This window comes from Harpia harpyja, chromosome 8, assembly GCF_026419915.1.
Source record: "Harpia harpyja isolate bHarHar1 chromosome 8, bHarHar1 primary haplotype, whole genome shotgun sequence".
NCBI classification, from domain to species: domain Eukaryota; kingdom Metazoa; phylum Chordata; class Aves; order Accipitriformes; family Accipitridae; genus Harpia; species Harpia harpyja.
Window position 1 is genome coordinate 11,926,386 of NC_068947.1, and position 24,427 is coordinate 11,950,812.

Genomic DNA, 24,427 nt, shown 5'->3' on the forward strand with positions numbered 1-24,427 from the left:
ATGTCTACGAGACTCGAATGGTCCAGGCTTAGCATAAAGGGTGCTTGTCCCCCTTAGCCCCCCTGCAATGATGGTACTGGAAGCAGGCATCAGAGGCCCTGCTGTGTGTCATCAGACGAGGTACAGAGAAACCAGTTAAGTGGACCAGCTCCAGCACCGGGGTGTGGGCTATGCCGTCGCTGATAAGCACACAGGGCTTGTGTGTGAGTGCTGTGAAAAGGGGAAGGATGTGCCCATGCAGCTGGAGACAGACAAGGGAGGTGAAAGAGACCCAGAGCACTTACAAAGAGCAGAAATAAACTGCTGTCAGGTAGTCTGCAGGGGAATAGTGCAGGGGAGTGAATACCGAGTGAGTCAGCACTCTCCCCTTCGGAAAGGCACTGATTTCATTTGCTTTTCAGATGGCATTTCAGGGCTTACACAAAACTGCAGGCATCTTCCAGGCTTCCTGAGCAGCTCTGCTCCTGCTTCGGGAAATGCTTGTGTATATGCACAGCATGGCAAAAATCACTAGGCAGCACTGTTACAGATGGGTTACACCTATATCAACCCCAGAAACTTGTGGGTTTCCATGAGCTGGGGCTAAGCTAAATTGCTGAGGGATGTCCAGGTGGGAAGGCGCAGCAGCGAAGCCTTTGGAGTTGCCTGGGACATCCTAGGGGAACTCTGCAATCACACGCTGCTGTCTGCAGAGACATTTGCACCATTTTGCATGCTGCATGCAGTCCAGGGAAGACAGGTGGCACGGTGGTGCAGGTTCTGGTATGGGCTCCCTCTGATGACATTCTCTTCTTGAGGGGACATGCTTCCTCCCTGGGAGCAGGACTTGGTCTTTGGGTTGATGTCAAGCTGCAGTTAGTATTGCCTCCAGCCCTCCTCCTCTTTGTCCCTTTTCCATTAACAACAGGGCTGTCCATTGTGAATGATGCTGCCCATTCTTCCCCCTGTAGAGCTGTGAATTCCCACTCAGTAACCTCAAGACCTGTACATCTCCCTTGCCTCTTGATCCCTCAAAGCCAGGGCTGCTTTATTTGCAGCTCAGTGCACGGCCTCTCTTGCACTTTCTGACCCCAGACATCACCCTTGATACCTCTGCACAACTGACCCCGGCTGCTCAGGTGTGGAGCTGGGGAACAGCCAGAGCACAGAGCTGCAATGGAGACCAGGCTGCTTGCAGGGTCACTGCACTTTGACCAGACCCTGAAGGCATCAGGCCTCCCTGTACCTTGGGAATAACCAAGTGACACAGCTCTCACAAGGCCTGATAAGCCCAACACTTCCCACCACACTTCACTAGCCATGGCATCATCTCTGCCTCGACCCGGAATGAAGAACACCTGTTTGGTCCACCAAACAGGTTGGCCCAGTTTTGTGTCTGGTGGCTTAGTCAAACAAGTTGCCCAGAAGAGGTTGAGTCTCCTTGAAGGTTTAAAGACTCCAGTAACCACAGCTGAACTGACCTCATGTTGGCTATAGCCCTGCGTTCAGGGTGGGAGTGGACTAGATGGTCTCCACAGTTCCCATTCTGTGACTATTGTTATATGGTTTATTTTAGCCTCTTCTGTATTCTTCACAGACAGAAATGTTGTAGCCCAAAGGAAAGATTTAGCAGGGGAAATGATTGCTTTTGACAATACCTATTGCTGAAAAGAAGACGGGTGGGCAGTAGCTCTGTCTTTTTAAGATGACAGATGGGGAAACTAACATCAGTGCCTTCAGTTTGCTTCATTTTGCAGAGAAGTCATTTGAAACTGCTGGCACCTCTCACACAGCCCTGAAATACGGCAGCCATAAATCCACATACTGCCTTCTGTGATGCTCCTTGGATTGTGCGCCTCTCTGCAATGGCATCTCAGCAACGTGAAGGCTCGTGTGGAGATAACAAGTGTGCTGTGCGCTCAGCTGATTGCCCTGAGATAGTCAAGAGCCAGTGCACACATGCTCTCTGCAAGAATCAAATTTCATTACGGAAACTTTTTAGTTGTTGCTGCTTTTAAATAATCCCCAACTGGGCCTGTCCTCCCTTTCTACCCATTTGTTTCATATCTGTAGTAAAGTAATAAAAAAGCCCATGTCAGAGAGAGGGGAGGAAGGCTCATACCCTGTTGCTTACTTACTAGCCCAGCATACCAAAAACCCCTAGCTTTGTCTTCACTTCACCTTCACCATTGGATGGGTTTTTTTTCCAAACTTCTCATATAAACTCATTAACATCATTTTTCCATCTGACCCACTTAGAGATCTGCGTCACTGGTGATGTTTCAGCACTGAGCAATCTCCCTCCACTTTTCTGCTCATATCCTAGGAGGGGGGGGCAGTGCATGTGGGTCTTGCCTGAACGGCACTGCCTTTGCGTGGGGCTATATTTATACATTTAATGTCTGAACGGGCTCAGCCTTGCAAGAGTTGTCTCAAGCAAACCGCGCTGCATTCGTGTCAACACCCAATGGGGCCCTTTCCACCTCTGGATCCTGATGTGGCGAGCCTGCGCTGCTGTTGCAACGCCTGCTCTGCGCAGTCAAACAATGCTGCTATTTTTAGACTGACAACCTATAATACTGCTGGTGCTGTGGAGAAGTGATAAAGGTAACATTTCACATCGCCAGTCAGAAACTGCCTCTCTTAGGATAACTTGGCAGAAAAATAAAACAAGGGGAAAAAGCACAAAGCAGAGTGCGCAATTGTAAGCAGTGATGACGTCTGTCGTCACATAATCTTCTGAGCCATGTTTTGAGCAGGACTGGGTGACACTGTTGGAGGGAAGGTAAGAACCAGACACTGAAGGGATGCTGGGGTCCCGGTAATCCAGTCCATCATCCTCCAAGCCAGAATGCTACTCTGCAAGTCATATGTGAAAAGAAAAATATTTCTAAAGCACTAGCTTGCTGTAAAAGATGACCAGTAAACATGCAGCTCTGTGGCAGAAATGGTGCTGCTGGTGGGGGGACCACAGCAGGAGAAAGCCCCCAAAGCTGTGCTGTTTCCCTGGCTCCCAGACCTGCTCATCTTGCGCCGAGGAGAAGGCAGCGTGCAGGAAGGGAGGCTCGGCTCTTGCTGCCAGCTTGGCAAACCTGCCCTGGGCTCCAACAGGCAATCTGGGATCATTCCATCTCCTGCATTATCACCTATAATGGAGGAGCAGCTGGCCAAATTAGACCCTCTGGCTGTGGTTTTGCAAGGCAAAGTGTTCAGCGGTGATACATGCCAGGAGCACGCTCACTGCTTCAGCCCCAAGCTGCGGTGCTCCCTCCTGCTCTGCGAGGGGACACCCTGCCCATGCCTGTTGGGCTGCACCACAAGCCAGACCAGAGAACTGATAGCACTTTCATTTGCCAGTTTTGGTTTTGGGGTTTTTTGTGGTTGGCTTGACTTCCTGGAGCTCCTTAACGTGGCTCTATAGAGCGTGGTCCTGGCATGAGCTGGGGGTGGTGTGTTACAGCATGGGGATGGGGACACGTCTGGGAGAGGGTCTGCATGAGGATTAACAGGCTTTTTTTGTTGAGTGCATCATGTGACAAAACTACTATGGCAGTCAGACCAGTGCCAGTGGCAGGGTCTCTTAGCTTCACCTTCCTTTGCCTCTGTGCCAAGCGAAGATACGGAGGCTTGGCAAACCTTCCCCAACACCTGACTCTCCTGGGGCTCATTACTAAACCAGGACTGTGTCCAGAGGGGACCCTTGGATACTCAGCTCCCACGTGAACCTGCTGATGTGGCCCCATGGAGGGCTGGAGCCAAAATTAATGGTTAATTTTGTGCTGGGAAAGTCTCTTACATGCCTCAATTCACAGAAAGCTCTTCCCCAGCTGTCTCTCCTGCAGGGTCCAGACAGGTCCTTCAGCTCTACCCCTCCTCCTAGGGGCCTGGAGCTACTCCGCTTTCAGGCTTTTGAGAATCCCACATGCAATGGCTTCACTTTCTCTTAGAGGAGCTCTACTGGATGTTAAAAAAGTTGGGGTTCACCTGACATGCTGGCTTCAAGGGCCCATTGTGATTTTCCCCACGGCTTTCCCCAGCAAGCCACCTTACTCTAACCCCATCAATTGCGCCTCTCCCTGCATCCCCAGGCTCACCTCACTTGCTAGACCTTGCCAGGTTCAACAACTCCTTTCCAAACCTCTATCATTTTACTTGGAGGTCAAAAAACTTTGGTGCAGAAATTTTCCCCCAGCCAGCGAGTACAGGAACACCATTTACACAAAGTTGCTTTTGCAGGTAGTCCTCCCTCTTCCCTCAGTCAGCCTTATTCCCACGAGTAATCTGCTTGCAGAATAAAGGGCAACAGAAAAAGGTCCTAAGCTCAGACTCCTCTACATTATAAAATCACCTGGGAGATTTTCAGTTGCTGTAACAAGAGCTGTGCTGTGTATGTGCTGCACCCCACTAGAGAAACTACCCGCAGGAGAAGAGTCTGGAAGATCTGAAAGTTCATTGCTCGAAGGTGAGGGGTTTTTGCTTGGTGGGGGTTTTTTGTTGGTTTGGGGTTTTTTTTATTAATAGGGCATTTTAACAAATGGGTTTTCATCCCTGGATGCTGGTCGTTCTCTTGCCTCCTAGCTGTTATGCCCTTTCTTTGATCCTCCTTTGGGACCCTTCAATGCTTCAGGTCACAGGAGAAGGACTGATCAGCTTGTTTCAGGCTCAGGTGTAGGAGTGAAGTTGCAGAGGGAAGCTGTAGGCTATTGATCCAGTAAGATCTGAATGAACATGATATTTGATCTGTAATTATATAGCCGAAGAGGCTCTGCAGGGCAGGCAGAGTCAGCATTTTGAATCGGATGTAATGTGCTTTTTTCCTGTTACTGTAAATTAGCTGCAAGAGCACCTTTACATCTCATCTTACAGTGTTCCCTATCAGACATCTCTGACTTAAGCCAGTGGGCAGAAGAGCAGCACCAAGCACAGAGAAATGAAAAAAGGGGACAAATCTTGCTGCATCTCCTTCGGTGCCCTTTTCACGTGCTGTTCTAAAAAGCAATTGGCTTGCTTTCTGGCTAGGTTTCACGAGGCTGTAAGAGCTAGCTATGTGCTGCAGTGGTACTTTACGAGGCTACAATTTAATTTAGAAGCTAATTTATGCAAGTTATGCATGTGTCCCTCTCTTCCATTAGAAGGCAGCTGTTGGGTCCACCCTGTGCGCAGTGTGCATAGCAATGGCTATGGATAATTGACGAACTGGGAACTCACCACTGGCCTCCAATGCAAAAAGGCAGTAATAGGAGGTGCAAGCAAATGGGCTACAAAGAAGGTATTTAGAAACACTGCCCGGGCGTGTAGGGTGGTGCTAGGAAAAACAAAGCTCACTTAGAGTTGACACTTGCAAGATGCATCAAGGGCAACAAGAAGAGTCTCTACCCCTACTTTACTAGGAAAAGGCTGAATAAGGAAAATGGGGGCCCACTGCTGAATGGGGCAGGTGATTTAGTGACAGCAGAGACAGGTAAGGCTGAGGCACTCATTACCTTCTTTGCCTCAGTCTTCGCTAAGAAGGTCTTCCAGGCCTCTGTGCTTAGAGAAATGGTTGAAGGGGAGGAGAACAACCAGCAGTGGGTGAGGATCAAGTCAGCATTTGCTTGAGAGAATGTCCTGCACATGCGACCCACCAGACTGCGCCCAAGGGTGCCAAGGGAGATGGCTGTTGTCCTTGCCAGGCTGCTCTCTATCGTGTTTGAAAGGTTGTGGAGATCAGGGGAGACCACCAGCAACTGGAGAAAGGCAAACATCGTACCCATCTTCAGAAAAGGCCAGTAGGACAATTCAGGAGACCGCAGCCCAGTCAGCCTCATGTCAGCCCCCAGGAACATCATGGAGTGAGTCCTCTTGGAGCATGTTTCTGGACACAGGAAGGAGAAGAAGGTGGCTGGGAACAGCCAGCACAGATTGACCAAGGGTAAACCATGCCAGACCAACCTAACTGTCCACAGGGTTAAAAATCCAGAGGGAGCTGTGAAAGAGGAGTCAGCTCCTCCATTGCCTGGAGACCAAGCAGATGAAGATGACACTAGGGCTCATCCCAGTTAATTTGGGGTATTAGTAAGAGCTCATTCCCTGCTCGCAGGCCACATGTTCCTGGGGGTGCTGAACTGCCATAGTGTCAGGTCCAGGACCCGTTCTGGTATTCTGCATTTTACGGTAGAAAACAAATATTGCAAATCCTTTGGCTTTCTTGTTTGGTGTCAAAGAGGAGAAGGGAAACAAACTTGGCAGAAATCAGCCTGATCACATATCCTGGTATTGGTGCACCTCATCCCTTCGGAAATTTTTTCCCTCCTAGAGAAATGATGCTTTCCAACCACTGCTTGGAAAGTTGCTCAACTTTCTTTTCCCCTCAGTGTTGTTGGCAGATGAGGTGGTCTGGCAGTGCGGTGTCAGTGGGCCATTTTATGAGGACTGTCCACACCTCAGTCCCATAAATGTACATTTCCAAGGGATTTGAGTTTGACAGCACCTAGGGAGCAGTGACACTGTCTGATTTGGGCAGGAGGCTTAACAGGCAGCGAGCTTGTCAATGAGAAATAAAAATTCTGCCAGAAAATCTAGGGCAGCATCTCACCTTGCTGGGGACGAGTGCTCACCTTGTTGTGGACACATGAGACCGCAGCGCTCAGACACTCTAGAAAGCCTGGGAGCTGGGATTTCAAAGGAGATACAGCCCTATTGGCTTTCAGGCCAAATTTTCCATGAAAAAAATGTTCATCTAAAAATAAAAAGTTCAGACATGCAAAACATAATAATAATAATAATAATAATAATAATAATAATAACGTGGTTTCCCCAGATAATTACATATTTCAAGATCGGAAGTTCTGTACTTGCACAGAAAATATGCTCCCCGCAGGTTTTTCAAAGCTCAGTTTTCTTTCAGGAAACAGCTCTTTTTGTGGGATTGTTGCTGCTGGTTTCCTACAAAGGGAAATGTTTGTTTGTATACAGCTGCAGCCTTTTTTACTGGCCATTAATAACTCTTAATTTTCAGAGTATGAATATTGGTGTTGTAAATTCAAGTGGGGAATTTGCATTTATTAGTATACATTATTTGCGTAGCGTCTGTGGAGGGTACTGTACCCTTGTGGTGAATATGTATGTGAATAAAGCAGTGAGCATTAATTGCTGAGGCTTAGCCCTTGGGCCCTGGATTCAACTGGAGCATTACTGTCAAATTTATGAAGGCAGGTTGCAGTCCAAGAAGACTACTGAGATTAGGTTGCAGTGAAAAATTGTTGAAACTGGCATAGTTTCTCATTGAATTGTAGCATAAACTGGTTTTACAAGCAGTTTTGACAGACTTCAAGGGTCTTCCTGGTTTAAAAGCTTCCCTGCATATCTCCAGGAGCAGGATCAGGGCAAAAAGCTGAAAGCACGTTACAGAAAAGCCAGTCTTGTCTTTTCTGTTAAGGTGCCACGTATATCTAACATTTGGCTAGTGCTATTGCTGCCTTTGATATACTTGCAGGAAGGAAGCTGTTAGGACTTTTTTCTCTTGGCTCTGAAATTTCTCAGTAGAATTTCCTAATATCCCAAATGAATCTTGAAAAGAAATGAGGATTTTTTACCTGTGTCGTATTGTCCATGGATGTGGGAAGTTCGTTTCCTTGAGCAGCCCACTGAAACTGCTTTCCCAACAGATCTACCAAAACACATAGTTTTGGCACAGATGGCTCTCACCAAGCAGTGGGGCAATTCCCAGGCTATCAGCGGCACGGGACAAGTGATGGAGTCAGTGTCTCTGTACCATCTTCCACTGCTCACAGCCTGAAGAACAGACACAGTGCTAGGTGATGAGCATGTCTCGTGCCCCATCAGCCCGACCAGGATGGCTGCACTGGGGGACACTCACATTGGTACCCAGCACATAGGAGACAGCTGGAATGATTATAACAGGCATTATTATCCATAACCACCTTCCTGAAATGCCCCATCCTGTTTGCCTTAGAAACAAGCCCTGCTTTTAAAGGAGGTGTGCATGTGGTGAGGGGGGGAGCTCTGAAATTCAAGCCCTACCTCTGCGAACATCCCTGCCGTCCCCTGCTGACACACTGCACACCCAGCCCAAAGGACTGGAACGCTGGCCCGCAGGCTGGCGGCTGGGACCAAAGCAAACAAAATGCTGGAGTCCTGGTGCACAAACCAATGAGCAATTTGCATAATTAGGGCAATGCTGACGTAATGCTAAGTATCTCCTTTGGGTGCACAGCAAGCTCAGAAGGATCCTGCTAGAGCTTCGTGGCTTTTTGGTAAGCTCTCCTTCTGTCTTGCCGGTGATGATTCTTTCAGAGGTATTTCTTTGTTCTACCTCTCACCTCTTGATTGAAAATGTTTTTACAGCACCTCATTGCACACAGAAGCAAAGTAGCTTCTTAAATACGATGTACAAATCTGTGGTCTGCTCCTCTCCTTCATGCAGGGGAGGTACTGGAGATGAGGAAGGCATCTCTAGCCCTCCAACAAACCCCAGGATCCACGCAAAAAAGCAGGGCTATGTCTGGGAGCATGTTCCCTTTCTGCAGCGGTGCATCGTGTCTGCTTCTGGTGGCAGCACTGGGGTAGGGGTGAAGAGTGAACTCATGGGTGAGGGCAATATGTGTCCCCTTCTCCCAGCTTTGAGGAGGCTACCCACAACCTCTTTGCTTTATGAATTACTCCAGCCCAACTGGTTTCTTATATTTTTCTAATTTTATTTTAATCATTTGTAAGGCCAGCTGCCTTTGCTCTGTCTGTCACAAGGCCCATGAAGCTTTGTGAAGATCATAGCCTGTCCGTGGCATTAAGTAATGACTCATCTGCTCTCCAGGCTGACCGGTAGCCTGCTGCTGTCCTAAAGCACAGACCAGCAAGGGACGCTTGAGAGTCTGCATTTGTGTATGCAGGTGGTACACAGTGGAAGGCTCCTGTCCTATTGCATTGTCCTGTCACTTGGCCACCTCTGACTGGTGACAGAAAAAGTAGTTAATAGAAGACAAGTCTCGACAGGGGTGATGATGGCATTGCACGCAGAGACGAGCCAGTGGTATGGCTGGGTTCAGCTGCAAGTAATGTGAACCCTAAGAGAGGAAAGAGGAGATGAATATGAGAGGGCATTACATTTGGGCTTTGCCACCAAAGCTGGGAACACGAGTCCAAGAGCACTGCAGTAGTCACTGAAACCCGCTCCACCTACTGCCACGTGAAACCCCAGACCTCTGGGGCCTGGAGATGTGCAACATTGGCTCTGCATTCATGTGCCACGTGTAAGAGCAGAAAGGCTGCATGTTTCCAGGTGCATGCCTTTGGTATTTTGTGTCTGAGTGAAGGAATTAATTAATTAACTAATTTATTTAGTTATGGCTAGGCTAATCCTGTTCTACTCCAGGACTGGCAGCGGTGCGAGCGGGGGCAAGGCGAATGCCGAGGTTTGGCAGCACTGGGCTGTGTCCTTGGGCTTCCCCGTGCTCGCTTTGCTCTTAAGCACACTCAAGCCCAGGCTGCCGAGGGTTTGTTGCTCCCCTCTACATCTGTCCAGCTTTCCCTCCACCCGCTTCTCCCTGTGGGAGGTCAGAGAAGGCAGGAGGAGGGCAGGGAGCGAGGGGAAAGGATGCCCACCGGCTGTACGTGACCAGCGCCGCAGCCCCTGGGATCAGGTTTTCACTGACATCAGCAAGCGCTGGATCAGGCCTCGGGCCAGCTCAGCCCTGATGGCTGAAAAGGGGGCGATGAGCCGGGTTCGTAGAGGTGTGCTGTCCAGGACCTGGGCTGAGACAGCCAAGCAGGGCCCCTTCAGGCCGTGCTGTTTGTTATTCAGCTCCCTCCAGGAGGATTAGAGCATGTGGCAAAAATCTTTTGGCGTGTGATAAGATTTTCTTCCTGAATTTCATGCCGAGTTTGAGCTCGCTAATCTTCCCCTCGGAGCAAGACAGACGACTCCTCATACCGCTGACACAAAATTTGAATCCCGCGTCCAGCTCTGGCTGCACGGTACCCACTCGTAACACCCCTCTCGTCATTCGGGAGGCTGCTGGGGAGCCTGCACGCCCCAGCCTGGGGGTGGAGGTGACCCCCCGGCCCCCCCTCGGCGGCCAGCCCCTCTCCTCCCCGTCCCGCAGCCGCTGACATCAGCAGACGTCGGCACAAAGCGGCTCAGGAGACGGCATGAAAGGATCAAGGAGCAAAGCCGAAAATTGAATTAGCGCTTATTAGAAGGCCGGCTGGCAACGCCGCTGGGCAGCCATGTGTGAAGACCCGGGTCCGGCGTGTCGCACACGAGCGGCTGCGGCACACGTAGGACAGCCGGGAAGTGCCCCTACGCCTCCCACGGGCTGCCTGAACACAGCCATGGCGTGAGAGCGGGATCCAGCCCTCCTCCTCCTCCTCCTCCTCCTCCTCCTCCTGCTGCTGCTCTGCGAAGGACACACGTCAGGGCCGAGGTGGTGTCGTCTGCATCGGCAACGCTCCGCGTAGGAGAGGCAAGGGAGGCGATGGCATTAGTGAGCTGAAATATCCCGAGCAGAGGGGACCTTGGCGTCACAGAGGTGGTGGCCGTGCATTCCCCCCCCCCCGGCTCTGTAAGCAGGTTTATTAACCGCCGAGCGTGTGTGCTAATTGCATTACTAAGCATGGGCAAAGTCCTCATTAGAAAGGAGACCAAATGGGAGTACCAAGTTAGTGTCAAGCCTGTATTTGGGGAAAATTTACACTGACGCTCATATTTAATGCTCCAGCTGTGGCACGTTGCAGACCCTGGGGTGAGCAGGATTGATCTCTACACGGATCGAAGCAGTCATCATGGGAGACATCAGCATAATGTAGCAAGTCCCCAAAAGTCCATTTTTGTCTGCAAGCCGTGCTGCCATGTCGTGGGCATCAGGTGCCAGAGCTAAGGAAGGCCCATGCAGGGACTGGGTGGGATTACCTTATACCGTCAGGTTTTATTTCTGTTGCCCTCAGCCTCAGAAGGATTGACACATTCTCTGTAATGAGGCCCGAGCCACAGGAGCTGTTTGCAGCTCCACACTTAATGAAGGATGCCTAGCTACTGTTAATCCTTCTAATAACACTGGGTCTGCTTCTAGATGTAAGTGCTAGTTATTAAATCAAGGAGTTTCTTCTTTGTTCAAAGGACACAAAGGTCTCTCTCATTGCTTTGTACCTGCCCATCCTCCTCGCAGGCAGTTTGCTTGGTGAGCCAAAAGAGCGCTGTTTCACCACGTCCCATTTGTTAAAGTTGCTGCCTGTCCCAAATACAGCATCTTAATATGAAATATTTCACAGTGCCACATGGGAACATGCTACCTCAAAAGCAATTTAGTGCTTGATGCTTTTGACACTGAATAGTTTGAAAGGGCTCAAAACACGGGATCATGTGGCAGAAGAGGAAAACTGCTTGGGGCCAGTGTGGGACCTGGTTGAGGCCAGCCTTCCTGAGTGTGCTGCTCCCTGGGTGTCCTGGTTTTGGCTGGGATAGAGATAACTTTCTTTCTAGTAGCTGGTATAGTGTTATGTTTTGGGTTTAGTACGAGAAGAATGTCGATAACACACTGATGTTTTCATTTGTTGCTAAGTAGTGTTTAGACTAAGTCAAGGATTTTTCAGCTTCTCATGCCCAGCCAGCAAGAAGGCTGGGGGGGCACAAGAGTTTGGGAGGGGACACAGCCAGGGCAGCTGACACAAACTGGCCAAAGGGGTATTCCAAACCATGTAACATCATGCCCAGTATATAAACTGGGGGGAGTTGGCCTGGGGGGATTGCTGCTCAGGAACTAACTGGGCATTGATCGGCGAGTGGTGAGCAATTGTATTGTGCATCACTTGTTTTGTATATTCCAATTCTTTTATTATTATTATTATTATTGTCATTTTATTATTATTATTAGCATTATTATTTTCTTCCTTTCTGTTCTAATAAACTGTTCTTATCTCAACCCATGAGTTTTACTTTTTTTTCCCCCCGATTCTCTCCCCCATCTCAGTGGGTGGGGGGAAGTGAGCTAGTGGCTGCATGGTACTTAGTTGCCGGCTGGGGTTAAACCATGACGCTAGGACCGGTGCTGTGCATGCGAGGGGAGCATCTCAGAAGCAGACTGGAGCCCCAAACACACTCCCCTGGTCTCACATGACTCCTGCGTTTGGGTCTTGCAGTGGTGCTGGCAGGATCTCAGGTGGAAGCGAGCTCTCCCGGAGCCTCCTCTCCCACCAAGAACCATACGGGGTGGATTGACATTTGATGGAGCTGGTGCAATGCCGACCAGCTCACCGGAGCAAAGACTAAGCACGCTGCAGAGCCTGAGGCACGTTAGTCCTGGACTGATCTCTCCTGCAAGGCTTCGTGGCTTCTTGTTGGCTTGCAGAGTAAGCTGTCCTCATCCCCCTTGTAAACATCGGCCGCTTGCTAATCACTGGCTTGGCATGAACAGTTTAAGCTTCCAGCTTTATCTACCGCCCTGCTGTTTGGGGGGGGAGGCTGCAGGCTGGTGGGGGGACAGGGATGGAATCACAGGCAGGCACACGTGGGGAGAAGGAGAAGAGGGATGTGACCTACAGGAGCTTCTCAGGGCTCCTCAGGGGCACAAGGCAGCCTCTGGCCCTCTCACCAGCAGCCGGCATTTACCTCGGTTTGACCATGCACATGTAATTCTCAAACTTTATAGGACGTCTTACTCTTCCCCTGCATTGTTTTTTTTTTTTCCCATGCACTGAGCACTGGTTCAGATAACATACTCTAAATCCTGCAGTTTCGAGATTTCCCAGCACATACTGGCAGAGGTGCTGCTATTTCCAAGTGCTCCCCTCAGGGCACATAGTCCCAGGCTGTGTCGCTGCTGGACTTTGCTGGCCAAGCCAAAGAAGGGAAAGACAGTGTCATTGCAGATGGATGCAAAGGACTGCCTTTCTTGTTTGGCAGATGAGGAACCCTGATGACTTTGAGTCATTTAAAGTATTTAATTCAATCTACAATAAATGCTTTGCAATGCTTTGCTTCTGTTTTTTGCTTTCTCTTCTTCATCCTTTTTAGTGATATTGGGGAAAGTTTTGAAATGTCCCAACAGTAAGCAGTTTTCTTTAAAATGTCAAAAAGAAAGTGCTTGGTTTTTTCCTTGGGCTGAAATATTTGCCCAATGGAGCACAAATCTACTGCCAGTTTCTTTCAACCCAGGACTGCAGGATTTCGGCACCTATAAACGATTTGAAAAATGTGGACCAGTTTTATCTGTCAGGCTCAGCTCCCCATCACTCCAACGAGAACACCGTGGCTAACAGGAACCCCTTGAGCTCAGTTATACGGATATGAACACTTACTCTGCTGTGACGCTTACAGCTAGCTTACAGGGTTTTTTTCTTTTTCCAGCATTACCTTAGCTATCCTGCTATCCACAGGGAAACACTAGCACATGGCATTTTACACTGAGCACCTATTGCAAACTTTGTCGTATCAACTGACATGATCTGGCTCCAATCAGCCAAACATGGCTCTGCTACACTTTTGTCTGACGGGCAGGGAGTTTCTATAGTTACTTACCATCCTAAGAAAACCCAACCAGTCAGTTAATTATTTCTCTTTATAGTCAGATTTGGTGCCTGGTCCGGAACTGAATGGCCAGCAGAATCACGTTGTATGAGCTGGTTCATATTGAACTGGACTTGGCATGGGGCTACATGGCAAAACACCTCCCACTGCAAAAGTTTTTAATGTATTGGTTCCCTGCTCCATGCCCACCCTTTGGCTTGTTGGGGCAAGGAGGAAAGAAGAGAGGGCATCACAATGTCTCCTGCACTTCAGTGCTGCAGACATAGGAGAGATCTCAGACGTTAGCATTGGAATAGGGAGGGATTCAGATCCCACCACAAGCAGGGGTCTGTAGGAGGATCCCTGCAGAGGGACTGACAGGCACAAGCCTTTCCCCAGTGCTTGCCAAGGACCAGGAGGGAAGACCTGGCAGCCAGCAAAGCAGGAAGGTCAAAGGGGGAATTTTTCAGCTGGAGACCCAGGCAAGTAACTGTATCCCAGTCCCCTGTTTTTCTATCACCTGGGTGCATGTTGCCCAGAGAAGCTGCGGATGCCCCATCATCTAGTGAAAGATGTCCCTGCCCATGGCAGGGAGGTTGGACTAAATGATCTTTGAATGTCCTTTCCAACCCAAACCATTCTGTGGTTCTGTGGGATGAAGAACAGGCTTGGACTACTGCGGAGATGTTGGAGCTGAGTGAATAAAAACATTTCCAGGAGCTCCTGGTGAAGAAAATTGCTCACATCTTCCCCCTTCCAGTGCCCTTTTGTCAAAGATAAAATTAACATAGCCATCAAAAAAAAAGGGGGGGTAGGGGGATATTAAAAACAATAAGTTGAAGGCTCCTATCTTGTAGTTCAGAAGTTCCTGCACCCTCTGTGAGCAAGCTCTAGGGTGCCTCACTGAGAGCAGAAAGGTAACTCAGTCTTGCAAAACCCATGACTGCAAAGCATTTGGCTAATAAACTGAAACCCCAGATAAAATCTTTGTCCCTGCTTTTGCCTGGATGAACTAGAAAAGTGTGTCTTTCTTTTCAAGAGACGGTGCTGCTACAGATTCAGCTGTGCCTATATAGGCTGCCATTGGCTTCTTTGTTTCTTCTTTCAATTTCCCACAAATATAATCTATTACCAATGCCATGCTTTTCTTTTGTCAATATATTACTGGGCTTTATCAGCAAAGCTTTTATTGCAGCTCACCCTGTGATGAGCTGGTGAATAAAGGTTAAAAAGACCAACCCCGAGCATATCTGCGAACATAGCTTGCATAATCAGGGAGCGCTGCTGGTGCAGGGCTTCACTGACGTAACCGGCTGGGGAAAATTACTGAGACGCCTGCTGAGGGACAGAAGTGACTAACTCTCATCAGCAGAGTGCCGGCTTATGAAGGAGCTGCTGCTGAGGTGACGGGCTAAAATAGACCCGGAGGGAAGCTGATTTTGAACAGCAAGGGCCTTTTTATTTATTTTTATAAAGAGCACTCTGTGCAGATTGCGTGTGGACTCTTTGTGTGCCTCTGTAGAAATCAGAGGAACAAACAAACCTGGAAGCAACTGCTTGTGCTTGACATCCTTTTGTTGGCATTTATCAGCCCCTGGCAGGATCCCCATGAGGTCCCCAAGGGCAGCTGAGACCTGGCCAGACCGCAGGCTGTCCTGCTCCCGTTGTGCCTTAGATAAGCAGAGCTGTCCTCCAGAGCATCACCCCACTCTTAAAAGGAGCCAAGTATTGCGGCCGAGAGCTTGCGTAAGGAGCCGGAGCCATCAGCCGCGGGTCGCTCGCCTCCAGCCGGCTGTGTGCTGCGGGGGATGCTGACTGCTACCTGAGGCTGTGCAGCAGCACCTGGCCGAGATCTCGAGGGTGAGGAGAGCCGGAGCAAAGCCCCAGTGAAAGCCCCAGGGACCCACCCAGGGCCAGGGGTTCAGGCTTTGGCCCTTGATCTAATCCAGGAACAATACCACTCACGTTACATGGGGTGGGCTGCACCTGCTCAGGGCTGGAGGAGGGAAAAGTTAGTTTTCCAGCCTTGTCCCATGGCCTTCGTGCTTGGTGGTGGGCCAGGAGGGCCCTCCAATGCTTCCCACGGGGCAGGCGGGAGGAGCCGAGGAGATGGGGGGGTCCTTGGCCGCGAGCTCCTCCAGTGCCAAGCTCCAAAGCAGGGGTGTCCCCACTCTGTGCCAACCCCATATCCAGAGGTAAGGCACACCTCATCCCATGGCCCTCGCAGGGGGCCGTGCCGGCAAGGTCCATATCCACGCCGTGACTCCCAGCCCCACGCCTGACCCTTTCGCTGGGTGACTTCTGGGCTACAGATGTGCAACGATGCTTTCCTGTCCAACGCTGTGCAACTGAGAAAACCCATCTGAGCTCAGATAAATAGGAAAGCAGACCATGTCTCATCCTCTGCCAAGGTGGAAGCCAGTTACAGATACAGAGCAGAAGTCTCTTGCCCCAGTTTCCTCTGGAAAGGCACAAGGGGCTGGACCTGAGGAAAGCAGCAAATCTGTGCTGCTGGAGCTGGTCACCATCAGGAGAAGGATGCTGGCTTCTCCTGGCTGCAAGAGGTAGCAGTGACCGCTCTTGCTGTTGATAGTGGGGACAGAACGGCTGCCCCAGTCCACCTGAAGATTGGATGCCACAACTGAGGGGCACAGAGACATCTGAGGTGGAACACGCTTGTGCTAAAAGAGACCCCACTGGCACAGCTGGAGCATCACCTCTGCCAGGTGTGAATTGCACAAGCGAGTGGGATTCAGTCGCTGGGTATCTCTGGCAAGGTGGATGGAATGGGATCTGAGGCTGGACAGCCAGCCCAGGGGAACCTGCAAACATTTCCAAGGCTTCATGATCTTCCTCCAGCTACTTAGGAGGCACAAAGCTTTTGCACAAACATTATCTGCAGCATGGGCCAGTGTAACGAACAACCACTTTCTACCAAATCCTGTGCACAAACTACATTAGTACCACCATGTGTACGGAAGCTGTAGCTGTATTTATAGAGCATTGGCTGTTGTAAATGTATCCATGAAGGTTAAATCCATGCCTGGTTTTCTGATGATCGGTTTAACCAGTGCTAATTGGCTGAAAATGAATGTAGCTACTCCTCAAATGTTTCTCCCAATGAAATGTGCTTTTTTCCCTCAAACAGATCAAGAAGTGCCCTGGGAGGGAAAGAAAAGCCCTGGGAAGCGAGGATAGCTCAAGCCATAGCCATGAGTCTGCGGGGAGCCCTGGGGAGCCCAGAGGTGTCTGTCACAAGCCCGAGGGCTGCACAGCCCCCGGGAAGCCCTGGCCCCTCCATGTCCTGAGCGGTACTGGCTGTCAAAGCACCAAGAAGAGAGACATGGAGCTCTCCAGGTGAACCAGATCAAAAGCAGGTTGTCCCCACCAGGTTTGTGACTGTAGAGAAACAAAGACTCCCTCTATGCATCTCCGCCTTGCATTCACGTAAATCTGATCTCTGCAGGGGAGCTGGGAACATCCCCTGAATACTTCACTGTCTCTCATCCACAAGCAGGTAAGGCTGCGGGGAGACATGTGGTCATGGGCCCTACCCTCGATCCCACCACATCTGTGCCAGTCCAGAGAGATGTTTTGCCTATTCAGAGAGCACACAGACATGTGCCAAACCACCAGGCTGGTTGGCATCCCGTTTAAGGCCAACACGAGGCCTTTCGCTGTCTGCCCATATGTTAATATACATGCAGCAAACATCTCTCAAGCCAGGTGCTTATCATATCACATCACAGAAAAATGGTGATTAAAAAGTAGCTTTGCTGGCATTTCATAGTAGCAAACAACACCAGCTTGTGCTGTGTTTTGTAAGAGGCTCTTTTCAGGTGTATTCATGTGAAGGCAGCGTGGGAAGTATGTGTCGTGGTGCCATGCTGTGGCTGAGTTAAGGTTTAATTGCTGAGAAGTTCCCTCAAGTGAAACTGAAGCAGAAACGATTGAAAACTGGAAGTCAAAGAAACTGTCTTTCCTCTCTTTATAACCGAATGATCTTTTCTACTTAGTTTTAACCCACCTTCTGGCAGGAGTGTACAGAACCGCAAAGAGGTGAAGAACTGGTGCTTCACAGGCATGTCAGCCAATCCTAAGGGTACCAAAATCTGCCCAGAGGTAAATGTTTAGGCAGTGGCTGATTGCATTTTGTTATATTGACTAGACGAAGGCTCAGAATTAGTGCGTGGGAAAGTGCTGCTCTGCTACAGTCCTTCTGCATGACCTTGTGCTGGTCGTGTAACTCACTGTGTCTCATCTTCTGGAGTAGCACCACCCATCACCCAGATCTGCTGCAAGCTAACTTGGTAATTACTAGTAAGGTGGTTTAAGAAGCTGTGGTAGCATTCTAAAAAGAAACCACTATTTAAATGATTTCAAAGCTGAGCACCTCAGGCTGGCTGGAAATTGTTCAGGACAAGAAAAATGGACTTTCATGACGTGGGGGCCCTTTAGGGCACAGGATTTGAGCTGGCTCAACAGCGAAGAAAGGATTTGTTTGGTGAGTGAGCACAGGTGTAATTCCCCCTCCACTGAAAAAGCTCTGCGATTGTTTCCTACAAAAAAGGTAGAAAGAGATTGTCATATATTTACTGTATCTGATGCCACTCCTTGTGCACCTCAGGGGTGTTCCCATGCAACCCATAAATTCTCATTTATTCTCGGGGCCTAGTGTATCCAGATGACTGATGTATGATCTACTTTGAAAAGGGAATAGATATTAGGAGATATAATCCATAACAACAAAAAATTTCACCACTGTTTCTTTTTTTTTTTTTAAATCAGAATCATCTTGGGCAATGTGATGAGACCCAAAAAGATGGGGTTTTTAAAGACATCACACTCCATCCTTCTCTCAAGCAAGTGGCCTGGGTGCCTGTCCCACCACAGCAGATGTTTCTCCACCCAGCTGCATCTCTGGGGGATGTTTTATGGGGGCAGATGGAGCTTGAAGCACAACCTTTAGGACCCCTATCCACCCACCCCTGCCAGCACCCACCTTTCTTGCTGTAGAGTTTGTGCACCATACTTGGCATGGTTCATTTTTCCCAGGCTGCAAATGGCAGTCACCTTAGTGACTGTGGGTGGTATCCAGCTTGGAGCTTGAAAAAGCTGGTGTCTCTCAGCTTCCCACAGCATAACAGGAGAGAGCAAGTGGCTCTAAGCAACTCCCAAACAAGTTCAGAAGGGCCAGTACAGACAAAATGGATGGCACAGAGTTCATTTCCCAGCAATATTAGTCATTTATTGCTTCTCCTCTGTTCCCCTACTTTCTTTGCACTCAGATACACAAGCAGACTCTCTCATAAGAAAGTTTCAGAGCTCCAAAACAGGAAGGGGAAGGAATGCAGATTTTTTTCCCTTGCTTGAAGTTTTAAAGCCACCTCCACTGTGCCATCTGAAGGAATTTTGAGTGTGGGAAAAAATAAAGATAATGTTGCAAAAACATTCTGAACTGTAAGAATATTACACCCATAAAAATGCCAGCCCGAGCTTATAAAACTTTAACAGCAGTAGTATTAAAAATGCAGAGGGGACCAACAGAGAGCAAAAGGGAGAGCAGTAAAGAAAAGAAGAACCTGGCAAGAGGAAATACACAAAAATATGTGGCTTAGCTCAGGTACTCTAGGCATCGGCCCAACACGAACTAAATACTTTGTCACCCCAACATGAACTTTTTGTCAGCAGCAGCTATTGGGGACAGGATGGGGCAAAGGGAAATGGGTGCAAATGTCTGGGATTTATGAGCTGACAGAGAAGCAAAGAAAGAGCACATCAGGTCAAGGGGACAAAGATATCTCCAACACGGTCTGTAGAAAGGACCACCATTTGCAAATGTGAAGCTGATAGCTATGGCTTTTCATGAAGTCACCAAGCCAGGGACTGTGGAAGGGGATGGGAGAAGAGCCGACATCATAGCTGGGAACAGGGAAGGAGAAGGGACTGGAGAACATGGTGACGGTAGCCATGCACTAGTTCATCTGGCCTCCGCAGGAGAAAGGTGTTGGGATAAACTCTGCAGAAAGGATGGAGAAATACCAGACAGCACATGATAAATCAAACAAAGGAGGGGATAGGTTTCCCAGCTGTTGTCTGTGCCTGACTTGCTTGAGTCAGGACATGGGGGACACCAGGTCTGCCCGACTCCTTGTTGCCAAGCAGGAATGTGTTCATCAAAATGAGATGTCCTGAAAGAGATTTAGTGTGGATCAAGAACCAACCAATGGGTAGAAAATAGGCTGTGCTGAAAGGGGAATTAAAATTTGTCAGGAGTTCCTGGTGGAGTTCATCGAGGAGCTGTCTTGGACGCTAGCTTAATCTGTATTTTCTTTAAACGACCCTAGCAGAGAGAGCAGGCATGACGTGAAGTTGGGAGTCACTGCTAGTACTGATAAGGGTTGGAATATTATGTAGGAGGAGGTGGGTGCCCTTAAGGATGAGAATGAGACAAATGGGATGTAATTTAGCAGTAAAAAATGCACCACCATGTACTTGGACACTAGAAACAAGAATTTCTGCTATATGCTGGCAGCTTATGCACAGAACAGCAGAGATAGATCACTCAGGCATGAGATGGCTCTGAGCCACAAGCATCTCATGGCTAAGAAAAGGCAAATGCAAACAGAGGCGGCATCGGCTAGAATATTTCCGGAAGGGCCTGGAGAGAGCGGTGCCAGGGGACGAGGACCCGCTGAGACCTCGGCAGTGCTCAGGACTGTGCCCACGCTGCTAGGGACATCTCCTTGTGTCAGCTCAGCCCTCGGCCCTGTGCCCTGATGGACCCCAGCAGCTCCCTGCAGCTTGGGGGCCTGCATGGGGACGTGGCCACTCTCTGTAACTACTTTTTCCAACATGTCCCCTAAGAAGGGATATGAGTTATTTAAGCTTGAGGATAATGCTGGCCATTGAGCAAATGCCTCTAAACTATTCCTGACTATGTTTAGACAAGAAATGACAGAATTAATGACTGCTGGAGGAATGAAATTCTGCAAAGGCTTTCCTGCAGGAATCCTAGGAGCAAAGGGCTGCCTAGTTTTAAGCTGGAGCTTTGCAAGCCTATGAAGGGTATTGCATAACATGACTATGTGTGACAGAAGAAGATGCAACACAACGACTCGGGAGATCCTGTCTGGTCCCATGATTTTAAACTTGTTATCTGTAAGCAGAGCTATAGAAATCGATAGAACAGGGGCATCCAGCTAGGCACTGGTATTAAATCTGCAGATGAATCATGGCCAGTACTTTGGGGCAAATAAACAAGGTATGGTTTATTTCAGACTTGTCTTCAGAAAGCCCCACTTATGACCTGAGAATTTAGAGTCTCCAGGACAAGGCAAGAAAAGGAAGCCAAAATAGACAAAGCCACTGCATCAGAATGCCTCCTTTGAAGGGCAGTGCAGATCTCTGCTGTGCTCCTAAAAAAACACTATCAGGGCAGACACAGCTCTTACCTGTACCAGATGTCCCACGGCCTTGAAGGGACCTCTATTCCTGCCAGGCCTGCCCAGACTAGAAAGCCCCAAACCAGCCTGTCCTCTTAATCTAATTCATTAGTTATACAACTGGGCAACAAATAAAGCCATAACAAGAATCTACCTAAATGCTACCTCCTTCTACGGTCTGGCCTCAACACAAAGAGAATTTTTATGGTGCTCACCTGGAGCCAACTGAAAACCATTAATGGTCCTATCACATCCTTTTTAATCAAAAGGCCAGTCACCAACTTTACCCATCACTGCATGCCTTGTGAATGGGTTGGGATGGCCAATGTGTGTCAAGGCAAGCAGGGTGGTCACCTCTCAGGATCAGCCGCGACTGGCGGGTCCAAGCAGGTCCATAGCAAGGGGAGCATCTCAAGGGCTATGGTGCATCTCTGCTGTCCCCAGGGTTGGGGGTTTGGGTCATGCTGGGCTTGAGATAAGCCAGAGAGCAACAAGGGCCATTTCTGAGGCTGTGTGGGATGCCATCAGCATCTCTGGCGTGACAGACCCATTTAACTAGCATGTGTACAGAAAAGAGAAATGGCCACCTGAAAAAAGAGTTGGTGTACCAAGAGTATCAGAAGAAGGTTTGTGTAAAGGTAGAGGGTCTCCAGCCCACAGTGTAGGGACTGACATGCTCTGATACCTCTAGGTATGGAGCAGCTGTCTTCACCAAGAGGGGACACAGCATCCTTCAGGCTCATGTGTGACAGTATGTTTAAAGGGTGGCTTAGGCCAAGAAGGACACTGCCCTTCACCTTCACTACACTGTTAGGGCTGGGACATGCTATCTCTTCTGTTCATTTTGTTTAATTTAAAAAGGATCCTCCTGCCCCTGTTGTCTACTTCATCCGTGGCACTATTTTCTCTTGTGAGATGTTTTCATTAACATATATGTTGTCAAAGCGTAGTTTGAGAGTGTACCTTCTTCCCTCAGTTGCCTCCTGCACCTCACCTACTGCAAGGGTGTCCTGATGGTCAAGATGACCTGTACATCCTGGTGTTTGACCAGGAGGACAAACATGAGGGGATGTTGGGGTCCTGCAGAGGAGAAATTCTGGGACTTGTGATTGCACTGAAAATAGCAGTTGACTTCTCTTGTGCTTCAGATTGGCTTTCAGAAAGCTTTATCTGTCCTTTTGCAATTATGTGATTTTGTTTTTTATTCTGACAGTGACAACAGGGCCATCAGAAGGAAGAATAAATGGAGAGTAATTGCAGGAAATAACATGCAAGAGATGATCACCTTTTGCCTGGGGACTGTATTTTTCTCCCATCTCTTAGGTTCTCTCTGGAGTTAATAGCAGATAGAGCTAGTGGCTTGAGAACACATCATGGGTTCATGGATGCCTTGGGGATGCTCTAGGACACTAAGGCCCCTCCAGAGAATGACTTTCCAGCCACACCAAGGGCTACGCTTCTTTTTGTCAGCAGAGGTGTGGAAATCCGGTGTTGGCATAAAGAGCGTTGTGGTGCCCCTCCAAGCCCCCTGTATGCACACACGAGCTTTCCTCTGAGTGCTTCAGCTGTAGAATACTGAGTTTGACACAAGACCAAAAGTAATGCCAAATAATCCCCCCACTTAATTCCCATCCTCCATGCCATCACATCCCAGATCACCCAGCCCTGCTGCAGTTATTCTCTGTGCCCTGTCTGATGATGACCTGACAGCAAAGATGTGCGTGCAGACTCTCTACCACCCCTGCACAGGAGACCCAGGCTGCACTGAGACCTCCTCTGCAGTGACCTGCCAGCCCCAGGCACATCCTCATTGTGCAGGCTGACAAAGCCACCAGCCGCTCTTTTCAGGGACCAAGTGGCACTGGGGGACTTGTCTGAGCAGACCTCCAGCTCTCCCAAGCCTGTCTTCTCCAGGGGAGTGGGACCAGGCATCTGGTTAAATTCCTCACTGATCCTTTCCCTTTCCTACCATGTCTCATGCCTCGAGGGGTGCTTGCTGACCTGACAGCCCACCACTGTAAGATGTACCCACCCTGGAAATCATTTTGCCTCCTTGACTCACTGCAGGGGGCAGGGCAGACTGGAGTACAGGAAAAAGAAGCAGGAGAACTTCTTAGACCCTCCATCTAGCATTAAACCTGAAATGTGGGTGATGAAGAATCAGCTGCAGAACATCGAAGTACCCACAGCACTCCATCCTGCTGCAGCTGGGGAGATGCAATGACCTCCAGTGAAAAGATACAGACTAATTCCACTATCTTTGACCCTTTTAGAGGAATTTGTTTTCTTCCCTCAAGGGTGGAAGGATCGATATAAAATCTAGTGGCCAATTCACTCTGGCCTCTAGACTGCTTTTAAAGCACCAGTGAGTATCCCCCACTTAAGTTCATCTCCTGCCCTCCCTAGTGCAAGGCAGACTCCAGCCCCTTGCAGATCAACCTGGCAGCCCAAAGTAACACTCCCTTCAGCGGTTTATCTTCTGCCAAACAAAAGAAAACCAAACCCCTTGATCCTCGCTCAGGAAATGAGAGCGGTTCTGAACAAACTACATGTTAACAGGCTCTGGCCCCACTAAACCTGGCTAGAGGAAGCAATAACTTCCTTGGTAGCCGGCTCGTCTCTTCCCATGGCAGAAGGACTTGCACAGCATGGGGTGGGCTGGCTTGGGGAATGGGTCAGGGTCACCCCTGGCTAGTCTGGAGAGGAGTAAAGCAATAAAACAACATACTTTGCTTTCCCAGAGGCAGCTGGGTTGCAGATCTTGGAACCGGCCTCTCGCTCACACCAGAGGAAGCTGGAAATTATAAGATGGCATGCAGCAATGCCAGCTAGCCAGATCTGCAGCTTTCTGGTGAAAGGTATTTACTGATTTTGACTATACTGGATTTTTTAGTCTGGATAGCCTTTGGCCATCTCTCAGAAAGGCTGAAGGCCCCTTGCTAAGAGCCTCTGCTCTGCCTGGTGTGTGGGACACCGAGACCTGGGCCTGCATCTGAGCAGGGACACAAACTTTGTTCCCTGACGTCCTGAGCAAGGGAAAGTTCCCAAAGGGCAGAGGCTGACCCGGGGTCTGCCTCTTCCCAGCCCAGCACACCCCGTTTTGTTCATCCCAAGCTCTGGCCAGCAAGGTGGGGAGGAGCTGGGTGGCAGTTAAGGGGTGGACCAAAAACTCAGGCAGTGAATTTTCCCCCTTGGAAGCTGTGGGGGGGCAGGTGGGAGGCAAGATGTGTGGGAGATCCAGCCCCCCGCCAGCCAAAACACAGGTTACACAGATGCTCTTGCAAAGCCATCAGGAGTCAGCGCATGAAACAGTTCCCCAAGATGACAAGATGATGTGCCCGAGTCCATCCAGACTTGCCAGGGACAAGGGAGCGTGCCATCTCTCTGCTCTTCCTGCTTGGGCCAGAAAGTTAACCACAGGAGATGTTTCTCTTCTGTCCGTGGGGAGGGCCTTCAAGCCGCAGGTAATTGCAGGTGGGTTTGGGCACCCACCTGAGGGCACGGG